The sequence below is a fragment of the Coregonus lavaretus genome, assembly GCF_964263955.1.
Source record: "Coregonus lavaretus genome assembly, chromosome: 40".
NCBI lineage: Eukaryota > Metazoa > Chordata > Actinopteri > Salmoniformes > Salmonidae > Coregonus > Coregonus lavaretus.
This window is the reverse complement of record NC_140027.1, coordinates 11132010-11146788: the sequence shown is the minus strand read 5'-3', so window position 1 is coordinate 11146788 and position 14779 is coordinate 11132010.

Sequence of the window (14779 nt, the reverse complement as noted above, 5' to 3'; positions counted from 1 at the left end):
TGATCACGCTCTCCATAGCCGATGTGAGTAAGACTTTTAAGCAGGTCAACATTCACAAGGCCGCAGGGCCAGACGGATTACCAGGACGTGTACTTCGAGCATGTGCTGACCAACTGGCAAGTGTCTTCACTGACATTTTCAACATGTCCCTGACTGAGTCTGTAATACCAACATGTTTCAAGCAGATCACCATAGTCCCCGTGCCCAAGGACTCTAAGATAACCTGCCTAAATGACTACCGACCCGTAGCACTGACGTCTGTAGCCATGAAGTGCTTTGAAAGGCTGGTCATGGCTCACATCAACAGCATTATCCCAGAAACCTTAGACCCACTCCAATTTGCATACCGCCCCAACAGATCCACAGATGATGCAATCTCTATTGCACTCCACACTGCCCTTTCCCACCTGGACAAGAGGAACACCTACGTGAGAATGCTATTCATTGACTACAGCTCAGCATTCAACACCATAGTGCCCTCTAAGCTCATCACTAAGCTAAGGATCCTGGGACTAAACACCTCCCTCTGCAACTGGATCCTGGACTTCCTGACGGGCCGCCCCCAGGTGGTAAGGGTAGGTAACAACACATCTGCCACACTGATCCTCAACACGGGGGCCCCTCAGGGGTGCGTGCTCAGTCCCCTCCTGTACTCTCTGTTCACCCATGACTGCATGGCCAGGCACGACTCCAACACCATCATTAAGTTTGCCGACGACACAACAGTGGTAGGCCTGATCACCGACAACGATGAGACAGCCTATAGGGAGGAGGTCAGAGACCTGGCCGTGTGGTGCCAGGACAACAACCTCTCCCTCAACGTGACCAAGACAAAGGAGATGATTGTGGACTACAGGAAAAAAAAGAGGACTGAGCACGCCCCCATTCTCATCGACGGGGCTGTAGTGGAACAGGTTGAGAGCTTCAAGTTCCTTGGTGTCCACATCACCAACGAACTATCATGGTCCAAACACACCAAGACAGTCGTGAAGAGGGCACGACAAAGCCTATTCCCCCTCGAGACTGAAAAGATTTGGCATGGGTCCTCAGATCCTCAAAAAATTCTACAGCTGCACCATCGAGAGCATCCTGACTGGTTGCATCACCGCCTGGTATGGCAACTGCTTGGCCTCCGACCGCAAGGCACTACAGAGGGTAGTGCGTACGGCCCAGTACATCACTGGGGCCAAGCTTCCTGCCATCCAGGACCTCTATACCAGGCGGTGTCAGACGAAGGCCCTCAAAATTGTCAAAGACTCCAGCCACCCTAGTCATAGACTGTTCTCTCTGCTACCGCACGGCAAGCGGTACCGGAGTGCCAAGTCTAGGTCCAAAAGACTTCTCAACAGCTTCTACCCCCAAGCCATAAGACTCCTGAACAGCTAATCATGGCTACCCGGACTATTTGCACTGTCCCCCCACCCCATCCTTTTTACGCTGCTGCTACTCTGTTAATTATTTATGCATAGTCACTTTAACTCTACCCACATGTACATATTACCTCAACTACCTCAACTAGCCGGTGCCCCCGCACATTGACTCTGCAACGGTACCCCCCTGTATATATAGCCTCCATACTGTTACTTTATTATGCACTGAGCATTATAGAGCTTTGCTTTGCTTTGGTGTGGATTTAGGCCTATATACAGTGCATTCAGAAGGTATTCAGACCCCTTGACTTTTTCCACATTTTATTATGTTACAGCCTTATTCTAAAATTGATTAAATTGTTTTTTTCCCTCATCAATCCACACACAATACCCCATAATGCCAAAGCAAAACAGGCATGGCTTGGTGCGAGGAGCAGGAACAGGCCGGGCTGGGCTGGCGACGCGCACCACTGGCTTGGTGCGAGGGGCAGGAACAGGCCGGGCTGGCGACGCGCACCACTGGCTTGGTGCGAGGGGCAGGAACAGGCCGGGCCGGGCTGGCGACGTGCACCACTGGCTTGGTGCGAGGAGCAGGAACAGGCCGGGCCGGCGACGCGCACCACTGGCTTGGTGCGAGGGGCAGGAACAGGCCGGGCTGGCGACGTGCACCACTAGCTTGGTGCGAGGGTCAGGAACAGGCTGGACCGGGCTGGTGACGCGCACGACTGGCTTGGTGCGAGGAAAGGAACAGGCCGGGCCGGGCTGGCGACGCGCACCACTGGCTTGGAGCGAGGACAGGAACAGGCCGGGCCGGGCTGGCGACGCGCACCACTAGCTTGGTGCGAGAAACAGGAACAGGCCGGATCGGGCTGGCGACGCGCACCACTGGCTTGGTGCGAGGGGCAGGAACAGGCCAGGCTGGCGACGCACACCACCAGCTTGGTGCGAGGGGCAGGAACAGGCCGGACCGGGCTGGCGACGTGCACCACTGGCTTGGTGCGAGGGGCAGGAACAGGCCGGGCCGGGCTGGCGACGTGCACCACTAGCTTGGTGCGAGGGGCAGGAACAGGCCGGGCCGGGCTGGCGACGCGCACCACTGGCTTGGTGCGAGGAGCAGGAACAGGCCGGGCCGGGCTGGCGACGCGCACCACTGGCTTGGTGCGAGGGGCAGGAACAGGCCGGGCTGGCGACGTGCACCACTAGCTTGGTGCGAGGGGCAGGAACAGGCCGGACCGGGCTGGCGACGCGCACCACTGGCTTGGTGCGAGGAAAGGAACAGGCCGGGCCGGGCTGGCGACGCGCACCACTAGCTTGGTGCGAGGGGCAGGAACAGGCCGGGCCGGGCTGGCGACGCGCACCACTGGCTTGGTGCGAGGGGCAGGAACAGGCCGGGCCGGGCTGGCGACGCGCACCACTGGCTTGGTGCGAGGGACAGGAACAGGCCGGACCGGGCTGGCGACGCTCACCACTTGCTTGGTGCGAGGAGCGGGACTGGGTTCCTTTATTAATCCTTCTGCTGCCTAACCAGCTCCTCTCGCCGTGCCTCTACACTTTCCTTCTCCCTTTTAGCCTCCTGTAGCCTCGTCATCCACCCCGTGTGCCCCCCCCAAAAAAAAATATTGGGGTTGCCTCTCGGGTCTCCGTTGTCGGCACGGTTGGCGCCGTTTCTCCTCTCCTGCCTGGGCATCTACCTTCGCCCATGGCCCTTTCCCCGCAAATATCTCCTCCCATGACCACCATTTGCCCACCTGTGACATGGCTATTCGCTCTTCCTGGGCACGCTGCTTGGTCCTCGTTTGGTGGGATCTTCTGTCGCGTTCGTTCATAGACGGGTCAGACCAAGGCGCAGCGTGATATGCGTACATGTTTATTTGAACCGAATAAACAACGACAAAACAACAAACGAAACGTGATGTCCAAGGTACACAAACAACATACCTAACACGGAACAAGATCCCACAACCCACCAGTGCCAATAGGCTGCCTAAGTATGGTCCCCAATCAGAGACAACGAGCGACAGCTGCCTCTGATTGGGAACCACACCGGCCAACATAGATCTAGACATACTAGATTTAAACATAGAAAATACAACAAAGAAAATCACAACAAGGAATATACACACCCTGACTCAACATATAAGCGTCCTCTGAGTCAGGGCGTGACAGATCATCATGATTTAGTGACTGCAAAGTATTCTTGTCTGTGCGTATTGGTGCCAGGGTTGGCATTAATTCCTTTTCAATTCAGTCAATTCAGGAAGTAAACTGATATTCCTATTACAATTACATTATTTTCCTCAATGCCTACCATGGAGAAAAAATGCAATTAGAATTGGAAATTCTGTTTACTTCCTGAATTGACTGAATTGAAATAGAATTGACGCCTGATGTGTGCATATGAAAATTTGTGAATATCAGTGACTATGCTCCTTCCTCTTTCAGGCCTTTGGGCGAGTTGTCACCTCCTTCACTATGGTTGGCTGCTCTCTTGCGCTCCCTGCTGCCAGACGCCTTATGTTACGTGGTGACGGGCCTCTTTCTCTGCCGCTGCTGCTTCTGTAGGCGTGTGCTGGGGTCCTTGAGAACCAGTTTAGGCCTCTTGGACTGTCTCAGTTCCTGATTGAGACTATCCCTCAGCCCCTTCCTCTGTAGCTCAGCTGGTAGAGCACGGCGCTTGTAACGCCAAGGTAGTGGGTTCGATCCCCGGGACCACCCATACACAAAAAAATGTATGCACGCATGACTGTAAGTCGCTTTGGATAAAAGCGTCTGCTAAATGGCATATTATTATTATTATTATTATTATAAATGTACATGGACACCTGAATGGATTTAGCACTGCCATCCACATGCTGCACAGCATTCTGTAACAGCTGGTTTAGCTCTGGGTACGACATTTTAGGCCTCTTGAGTTGGCTCACTTCCTGGTTTACAGGAAGGCTATCCTTCAACCGCTCCTCTGTCAGGGGGCAGGAAAGGTACTCGGACACCTGACTGGCATTGGCACTGGCCTCCACATGCCGCACAGCACCCTGCGTCAGGCCTGGTCACCGCAAGGCCTGCTGGGTCACCGCAGGACTCAAAACAGCCTTCTGAGATGAGCCTGGACAACCAACCTTCCTCAGGATCATCTTGATTGCAGAGGGGTTTTGGGGGTCCACACACAGAATGGAATCCCAGAGGACTTTGGCCTTGCACCGACGAGGAGCTCCAGCACGGTGAGAAACTTTGACTTTGGAGCCAAGAGATGGAGTTGTTGGTCAGGTTGTTCTCACCTGAGACCTGAGACTTGACCTGTAGGCCACTGTCACTATGGAGACTGGCGTTCTCCTCTGAGTTGTAAACTAAGGTAACCTCGGTACCTAGATCCAAGAAAATGATGTTGTTCCTCAAAAGAGACTAATCCTATGGATACCTGAAAAGTATGGAACTATTTTGAGATTACAAGCTACTTGAATCTACACTATTTCTTGATTGCTTGATTGAATTATTTTATGCAGTAAAAGCGCGCTGATTGGTTAAAATTACTAGCCCTCTTTTTGTTGTGCAGTGTTCGGACTGTTGTATGCAGTCATTTTGTGATGATTTGACTGTCTTAATAGTGCTCTCGCAAAATATGTGAGATAGTGTTGATTTTGCAACAAATGTTGCGATCGCAGAATCGAAAAATCTTGGAAGGACTGAATACACTCTGGGATTGGAATAGAACCCTTAAGGTACTTTGCCTTCACTGTTTTTTAAAATTAAGAACCTTTTTTGAATCTTGTCCAAAGAAACAATTGGTTCTATGTAGAACCCCAGAGAACCTTTTTTCTAAGAGTGTAAGGTGATTTCGTCAAACTTGTGAGGTTCTCCATGCTCTTCAGTTGCTCACAATCGCTCATAATAGGTCAACACATTTGCTGCTGCTTCACTCAATCCCATAAACTGTTATACATGAGACTAACCAGGAATCAAAAACATTTGTTGTTATGCTAGCTCTTTATGATTGTGAGTACAAATGTGTTTCTACTTCGGTTTATTTGGTTGATTTTCGTTAAATAAACTTCTCTCTGAATCGTGTGCTTGTCTTTATTGCGGAAAATGTCCCCATTTTGACAAACTGGATCACTTTGTTCTCTTTGTCCAATGCAGTGGTACCTCACAAGTAACTACACTGTATCTATGTGGAAACAGACACCACTTCTTTTTTACAGCCCTCTTACCTCCTACATACCCTGTAAGTGAGAAGGTGGTACCCTGTAAGTGAGAAAGTGGTACCCTGTAAGTGAGAAGGTGGTACCCTGTAAGTGAGAAGTTGTACCCTGTAAGTGAGAAGGTGGTACCCTGTAACAACAGAGTAAGATCACGGACAGATTTCGTGTTGTCTTCATGTGATGGAGTCGTCCAATGCAATGGTACCTCATAAGTAACTCATTTGTATCTACGTGGAAACTGAAACCACTTAATTGTACAGTGCTGTTACTATGAACATGCATGGTAACTAAAGGTAAAGTACATACAAACAACAGGAGAGATGACTTGAAGGTATTTATGGGGGTATTTACATGGTAATAAATGATAAATGACCAGGTATGTTCATTGGTGATTCTTAGGTATAACGTTGAAAGAGACTGGTGTGACTACATATTTATATAGTAATACGCTGGTTCTTACTTGTACTTACCTTTGGGACTAAAATGTTTCACTATATAATGACATTTTGTGACTTTGTTTGTTCCTTGGTGTTTCTTTTATATTACATTGAAGTAGTGGTGTGACTAGGTATAGTTATTAGCTGGTACTTAGTTGTACCGACTTTCTTACTTACTTGTACTTACCTATATAATTACATTTTGTGACTTTGTATTTACTAATTAATGTAGTACTAACTTCCTTGGTTCCTATTAAATACGTTTAAGACTAAATTCACACTACGTGTAAAATAAAGGGTTACCAAAGTAGTTGATGTGGTTACTAAAACAGTTGTACCACTAGATTGGTAGAAGTTATTTCCGTTCTGATTTCAGATTTAAATAACAGTGAAGTAGACTAAGATTTCACATGCTTTAGGTTGTTGTCCAAGCTCTTGGGAAAGTGGTCAAAACGGCAGTTGTTTCAGAAAGTTGAGAAGAAAAGTATTTGATGTGGTTACTAAAACAGCTGTACCTCAGATTTGAATAGTAGAGAAATAGAGGAAGATTTCATAGGCTCTAGTTTTTGTCTAAGTAGTTGGGAAAGTGGTTTAAAAAATGCAGTTGTTTAAAAATAATAATCTAGATGACGCGGCTACTAAAACAGCAGTATACTGCGGGATTGTTAAGTACTCCTTTCTCATTGGCTACAAGGGCACTCTAGAGTGAGCATTAAAACCAGATATACAGGACAGTTGGAAAAGATACCTCTAAAGTAGTTCCAGCAGTAAATGCCTTTTTACCGTTCTAAATCACTACACATTTATGAATGAAAACTATTTATGAATGCAAATATAATGTGACCTAGTAACAAGACCCAACATTCTATTTACCACTGACAGTGATACAAAGTTGCTGCTTTATTACTATGATTAGCCTACAAGCCTACAAGAATAGTATTTCCCCATTTTACGTTTGACCTTTTTGGCAAGCCTGGTAGCTATCGTATCCCCGACTAGTGGAAAGATAAAAGTCCTGTTATCAATCTGAAAAGAAAACGCACAGCTGATAGACACAGGAAAATTATGGAAGTGAAGCTAGCCATGATAGAAGTGGCACGTCACAAAAAAGGTACATTAAAAACTACAGAATGGGCTGTTAAAACATTGGTTTGCTAAAGGAAAACAAGAAAAATGAAGAATGCGACAGCTAGGATGGGAACACGGTCATTCTGACTATTGTGGACAGATTCAGCAAGTTCGCCCACTTTGTGCCCATATCCAAGCTTCCCTCTGCCTCTGAGACGTCCGAGATCCTTGTTAGGGAGGTTTTCAGGGTCCACGGGTTGCCCAGTGACATAGTTTCCGACCGTGGTCCTCAGTTTACCTCTGCTGTCTGGAAATCCTTCTGTTTGGCCATTGGAGCTACAGTCAGTCTCACAGTAACAAAAGTTTATTAAAAAAACAGGGGGCAGGCAAACGATAGGTCAAGGGCATGCAGAGGTCAGTAATCCAGATCAGAGTCCAAAAGGTACAGAACGGCAGGCAGTCTCAGGGTCAGGGCAGGCAGAGGTCAATAATCCAGGGTGGTGTGACAAGGACAGAACAGCAGGCAGGGTCAGGGCAGACAGAATGGTCAAAACAGGAACTTGAGAAAGCCAGGCGCAAGGGGAAAACCACTGGTAGGCTCGATGAAACAAAACGAACTGGCAACAGACAAACAGAGAACACAGGTATAAATACACTGGGGATAATGGGGAAGATGGGCGACACCTGGAGGGGGGTGGAGACAATCACAAAGACAGGTGAAACAGATCAGGGTGTGACAAATAAAGCCTATTGAATTGTGATGTACACACACATCCATTCTTGCACATTAACATTAAGTCTCCCAATAGTGAGGACATGAAGCCCAGAACAGCTTTCCTTTTCCATTTGCCTGACATAAACTGCACTCACAAGCACTGAAAACAAGAGTGTGCAGCCTACAAAAGGCTCTGCACAGCACAGCCTATGTGCAGGCGGGTTGAGAGGTACCTTGGACTGTAAAACTACTGTAATACTATTTTAGGCTGCTGTATACTCAGTCAAGCCTATACTGAAATGTCTGTGGGAGAAAGGTCCTCCTCGAAATTACTTTGAGAACTTCCAAAATTATATAGATAGGGCTATTTATAAAATAAATACAAATAAAAACAATCCAAACGTCTTGCTCAAAATCCTTTTCATCCGTCATCCGTCATCCTCACTAACAAAACATAATTATATGCCTAATTGTGTGTCCAGATCTCAAATGTTCTTCTCCGCTTCAGTAGGCGGCGGTATGTGCCGTGTAGGCTATACACAACGCTCTGAGGAAAACACAGAGGAACAGCGTTGTGGTTGCTAAATGATGCTGATGCTGAGGACGCGAATATAGGCAGGGAGGAGGATGCTGCCGTAGAAATGGTGGTACGTGGGGCGAACCTCCTGAAATGGTTTTGACCGTAGAGGCGAAACAATGCGCCTCTTCAAAGTCCTCAATGCTTTCATGTCATCACGGCTAAAGAGAATTAGGTAAGAAGAAAAGCTTTATTCTCCTATTACTATTCCCATCCCCCAGTTTTGAAGGGTTATGCAAATATCGCTGTATGTTTGTGCACGGAAGGCCCAGGTGGCTGATGTAAGGAATTATACTGTCTTAATGAATAGAAATTTGGAATTTGGATTTGAGTTGCGGTAGAATGTACTAATGGCCGTGGAATGTAGTTAAAATATAGCAATACAGTTTGATCCCAATCCATTAGTGCCAATCGGTTATTATAGACTTATATCTGTTATTGTGCGTATTTTAGTATGATAAGGTTTAGCGCTGGCCTTTTCCAGTGATTGGTTCACGTAGGGAATTGTAGTCCGGTGTTTTTGCTCTCATTTATGCTAAATTGCATTCGGTATTATGTTTCTTAATGGTAGGTCTACCTATATCAAACAATTCCATTAGAATATGCAATATTATTGTATGATTAGAAAGGCTGACGTACAATTGCCAACTCTCTGTCCATTACGTGCGAGGAGAAGAAACTGACTGTTATTGGGGTAGAATATTTGTAAGGTGGGACAAGCTTTGTGATTTCTTGCATAATCTTTATGGGGTGTTGTGCGCCACCTGTCGCCATAAAGACGGTAGTAATAGGTGGGTCTCTTGTCAAGCATGAGTCTACGCTGCAGTGCGGACAAAAACAGTGGAGTGGGATGGACCGAGAGCCGTGGCGTTGCAGAGCAATTAACCGTATTTTAAACCGATAAATAAATTATTAAGACAAAGCATTGTATAGGACTAGTTTATCGGAATTGGACCCACTGCTTACCTGGATTTTAGTCGTCGACAATGTATTTTAATTGTGCATTCATGCAAAGCCTACACCTGTACACTGCAGTTTGTAAGCATAGGAATCTGCTTGCCTGACACGTTTGTCGAATACGTTTTACATTTACATTTTAGTCATTTAGCAGACGCTCTTATCCAGAGCGACTTATAAATGGGACATTATTCTAGTTTAAATAACTTGACAACCTAATGTAGAAAAATGCACATCTTTTTTTAGTGTTAGGCCAATACACAATTGTTGTTTGATTGAATTTATTGGAGGTTTCGCTTGGGATAATTGCCAGCTAAATGCGTAAGAGTACGTTTCATTTTAGCGTCGGATATCGGAGTAGAAATTGACCTTTCAAAAGTTATCGCAATGGATTTGGTCATACATGGGAAAATGATGCTATTATTGAGTGTATAGCTGTAGCAGTAGGGCTACTGTTTGTCAGAGGAAGTCTTCTGCCACCTTAAAATCCCAAATGAAGATTCCAAAAAGACGGAAAAGACTAACGTGCCGTCTCTGCGCCAGGTAATATTCTTCATGACATCTCAGTTTGGATAATAACTTTCACCTAATGTATATATAAGTAGGCCTAGGCCTATCGGGCATGAATGGGACTTGCTTGGTGCTTTATTAAAGAGGCTATATACAATGCATTCGGAAAGTATCCAGACCCCTTGACTTTTTCCACATTTTGTTACGTTAGAGCCTTATTCTAAAATGGATAAAATAAAATAAATGTCCTCATCAATCTACACACAATACCCCATAATGACGAAGCGAAAACAGGTTTTTAGAAATGTTTGCAAATGTATTAAAAATAGAAACAGAAATACCTTATTTACATAAGTATTCAGATCCTTTGCTATGATACTCGAAATTGAGCTCAGGTGCATCATGTTTCCATTGAACATCTTTGAGGTGTTTCTACAACTTGATTGGAGTCCACCTGTGGTAAATTCAATTGATTGGACATATGATTTGGAAAGGCACACACCTGTATATATAAGGTCCCATAGTTGACAGTCTATGTCAGAGCAAAAACCAAACCATGAGGTCAAAGAAATTGTCCGTAGACAGGATTGTGTCGAGGCACAGATTTGGGGAAGGGTACCAAAACATTTCTGCAGCATTGAATTTCCCCAAGAACACAGTGTTCTCCATCATTCTGAAATGGAAGAAGTTTGGAACCACTAAGGCTCTTCTTAGAGCTGGCCGCCCGGCCAAACTGAGCAATCGGGGGAAAAGGCCTTGGTCAGGGAGGTGACCAAGAACCCGATGGTCACTCTGACAGAGCTCCAGAGATCCTCTGTGGAGATGGGAGAACCTTCCAGAAGGCCAACCATCTCTGCAGCACTCCACCAATCAGGCCTTTATGGTAGACTGGCCAGACGGAAGCCACTCCTCAGTAAAAGGCACATGACAGCCCGCTTGGAGTTTGCATAAAGGCACCTAAAGGACTCTCAGACCATGAGAAACAAGATTCTCTGGTCTGATAAAACCAAGATTTAACTTTTTGGCCTGAATGCCAAGCGTCACGTCTGGAGGAAACCTGGCACTATCCCTACGGTGAAGCACGGTGGTGGCAGCATTTTCAGCGGCAGGTATTGGGAGACTAGTCAGGATCGAGGGAAAGATGAACGGATCAAAGTACAGAGAGATCCTTGATGAAAACCTGCTCCAGAGCCCTCAGGACCTCAGACTCAGGGCGAATGTTCACCTTCCAACAAGACAACAACCCTAAGCACACAGCCAAGACAATGCAGGAGTGGCTTCAGGACAAGTCTCTGAATGTCCTTGAGTGGCCCAGCCAGAGCCCGGACTTGAACCCGATCGAACATCTCTGAAGAGACCTGAAAATAGCTGTGCAGCGATGCTCCCCATCCAACCTGACAGCGCTTGAGAGGATCTGCAGAGAAGAAAGGAGAAACTCCCCAAATACAGGTGTGCCAAACTTGTAGTGTCATACCCATGAAGACACAAGGCTGTAATCGCTGCCAAAGGTGCTTCAAAAAAGTACTGAGTAAAGGTGTCTGAATACTTATGTAAATGTGATATTTAAGTTATTTATTTTTTATAAATTAGCAAAAATGCCTGTTTTTGCTTTGTCATTATGGGGTATTGTGTGTAGATTGATGAAGAAAACAAACAATTTAATCAATTTTAGAATAAGGCTGTAACGTAACAAAATGTGGAAAAAGTAACTGTATGACTTCTGCCTCTGGGGCTGTTGTCTAATTGTTAGTCTATTGTAAATTACTTTAGGATGAGATGTCAGATTTGTGTAATTGTTCCAACTTTTTACCTGCCAATGTTACATTTAATGATACAGGTTCAACAGTGGCTTGGATCAGGCCCTATTTACAACATTTATACTGCCAAATATAGATCTGGGACCTATAAAGTAATAGATAAAATAGATGACCTATAAAATAGATGTCATTAATAGATTGTGATATTTTTTTAAATGTTTTTTCTTTAAATTTTCAACTGTCCATTGCTATATACAGTATATCTCGTAGTTCTAATCATTGTTTTATATTAATGTTATGCTAAATTATTGTATTGTATTGTGTGTGTGTGTATTGTTGTCCATTATAGTATTATTTGTCATAATTTCATTGTCTACTCATTCAAATTAAACTGGCATTCTCATAAATATTATTTTTCTATATAAATATTTATCTAAATATCTCTAAACATCATTGCTTTGGTTGTGGAGGCAGTTGTAACAAACATCTTTGTATTTTTTATTTTTTTTGGCTTGTAGGCTAACAAAGGAGGGTTTTGGCATCGACTAAATTGGCCAAGGTCAGGATTTTTTTCTCAGACGTAAGGTTTTTGAAGAGGTTGTAAACATGGTGAGATGTTAATGTATTCTTCAAAGTTCCCTTGGAAATGCGGCTGCACTTTTACCCACCAGTTTGAACACAAAATGGCTGTCGCGGCTTCCTTCGCGGATTTCAAGGAAATTTCATGATTTCGCTTCATCGTTCTGGGAAACTTGAATGCAAACCCTTGGCTTTTCGCAAAGTAGATCCCCTCACACTATTGATAGCATAGGAAAGCAAATACACATCTAGTTGTGTGTTATTATTGAAAGGAATCTATCAAGTCTCTCACTATCCTCACTGATGCACTGCCCCTATGTTTTGCTGTTCGCTATGGCAACTGTACCCTGACCTATCACAGCCCAGTGAAAATGAGACTATGGTGATGCTACTATGATTTTCCTTTTCCAAGATTATTATTCTACACCCAAAGGGGGGAACAGGCTTGCAGTGTTTCCCTACATGAGCAGAATCTGTCATAACACCTGGCAAGATGGCCATAATATTATAATAGTTAGACGGAGTATTATATATTATCTTAAACCATACAACATGAAGCCTACTTTTAACGAACTTATAGGGTGGCATCATGATGAGCAGTCACTATAACTGCTAATCAGCAATTTTCTCGATTGATTAATTATTATTCAGTCATACTTATGAAAGTATAAAATAAGCTTAAAGGGTTAGTTCACCCAAATTACAAAATGACACATTAATTTCCTTACCCTTTAAGCAGTCTATGGACAAGGAAGCCAATATGTTTTGTAAATTGGGTGAATGATCCCTTTAATGATTTATGGTTAAAGTAAAATATGAATTCCAATTCCATGGCTGTAGTATGTGGGAGTTAATATGGAGGTTGTGTAGAGGACGCTAAGTGAGGAAATACTCCCTGAACACCTTTCTGCCCCGTTCTAGAACTCTGAATGCTTACTGGTTCAATTCAGTACTTCTGCCTGGTCCTACATTCACTCGAACTACTTACAATATTGCCTGCTCTTGTGGGTTTTAGAGCAAGTCTGATGAGAGCACTAGGGCCGCATTCAGCATGGTGCAATGCTTATGGGACATTCAGATAGAAAATGTTACGTAGAACGAACATGCACCTCTGACATGTAGAATAAGGAGTCACGTAAGCTCTATTCATGACATTTCTATCTGCAAGGTTCCACAACATTTGCCTACTGAACATGACCCAGGTCTTGCTACATTTGCAGTGTTACCGGCCTGTAATCTTGCTGTGCTAAGAGAGTGCTTGAAATAACAACCACGACAACATAATTTTCCAGTTATTGGCACGTTGACGTTCAATGACACAGCATCCATTCACACGCTTCCCGCCGTAGCAATGCAAATGTTGGGAACCGACCCAGGTGTATTGACAAACCTTGCTTCAAAGCCATAAGCACTGGCAACACCACCCTCATAGGCTCACACCCTCTGTCTAAACCTATTGTATGTGTTGTAGCTGACTAATCTGCTACATAATGTACACAGTCTCTCTACTGGCATCAGCCTAGGCATGACTAAGTACACCCCCCTGTAACACCCCCCCCCCAATGGAGCTGAGCTGTGCATGCATAACTAATGGTCCATGGCCCTGCATGCAGAATAGCATGGTTTTGGTACTAACCTACTTACATGCATCACTCTTATCCAGATATTGTTTACCAAGAATAATCATAAGCATCTATAAAATAAAAGTTGATAGATATCAGTTCGAACCCAATACATATAATGTCTGTAATAGTTTAGAGGGCTAACGGCGATTGACCAGATATTGCAATGTAAAAACAGATTTGATATGTCAGAGATGATAAAACTATTGTTTTATAAAGTCACATTTAAGAAATGTCTATCTCATCGGGCAAAACTGGTTGCAATGATGTCATGGTCAGGTTGTATAGTGGTTGTATAATGACGTTTTGCTGAAGTCTTTTTAGCAACCAAATCTGATTATCTGGTGATGCCTTGATCTCGTCATGAAGAGGATGTCTTTACCTGACTGTAACAGAGATCAGTTGGTTGTAATCTAGTTATATGACGTCTTCTTAACCCCCAAAAATGAGTTTATAACCAGAAAATTTGAGGCCAAATAATATTTCCATTACTATTCATTACATAGATCTATTGTCAATTTGTTGTTTGAGAATGGTTATGATCCCGCTTTATAGTAGGTGTCACTAAAACCATGTATCACATACGAATTACATATATTGTAGGTAGACTGTTGGAATACATTGTTACATAATCAAGCTTTTTTACAAAACTATTAACTTAGCGCTCAAGCAGTGTGATGTATTGTGCTTCAAGTGCCAAAAGTAATTAGAAATGTGACTTGGCCACACCCTAAGGAAAGTGCATCTCCTTATTGGGCTTGATGTTATTCAGATATGAAGGACATTTAACATCCATGGACAGATGTAGTTGCTGTCGTTGATGTACCTCCAACATACAGTATACCTAAGGCCTTATTTTCCATTGTTCACTTGAGGCAAGAAATGCAGAGTATGTAGTGTCTGTCCCCCTTGTTCTTTCAAGACAATCTAGATGTCAAACTACAACCGTCAATACCAGCAAGCTTTCTGTATCACCATGGTATTTGCACGG